Below are 483 nucleotides of genomic sequence, written 5' to 3'. Positions count from 1 at the left end.
TATATATATAATATATATACATATGCACCTATGCATTTGAGATAATGGAAGTCCATGTTTAGGCATGTGCTGGGTTATTATTATTATTATTATTACTTTTTTTTGTAGTTTAGTTTTGTGCGTATTTTCCGTAGGTTCCTTCTGCCTTCCTTTCTTTTCCCCCTTTTTATTGAACCTGTTGGATGTCCCGTAATTTCCAATGGGAAAGGGAGGGGAGGGGAGGGAGATCTAAAGAATCAAAAAAAAAAACAAAAAAAAACGAAGGAAAAGAGAAAAAAAGAAGGAAAAAAGAAATTACCAAAAAATGTAAGTAAGTATGAAAAAATGAGAAAAATAAAAAAATAAGGTAATAATAAAAAAAGCTAAGAATAATATAAAAAAACGAATTTACTGACTGAGGGATGAAATGAGTGAAGAGCGAGCGATGGCCGTACGAAATATTTAATGCAGCAAAACAAAACAAAACAAAATGTGTGTGTATGT

Source organism: Trypanosoma equiperdum (assembly GCF_001457755.1).
Source record: "Trypanosoma equiperdum strain OVI genome assembly, contig: ctg_387, whole genome shotgun sequence".
NCBI lineage: Eukaryota > Euglenozoa > Kinetoplastea > Trypanosomatida > Trypanosomatidae > Trypanosoma > Trypanosoma equiperdum.
The sequence above is the reverse complement of the archived record's forward strand: the minus strand, read 5'-3'. Positions refer to the sequence as shown.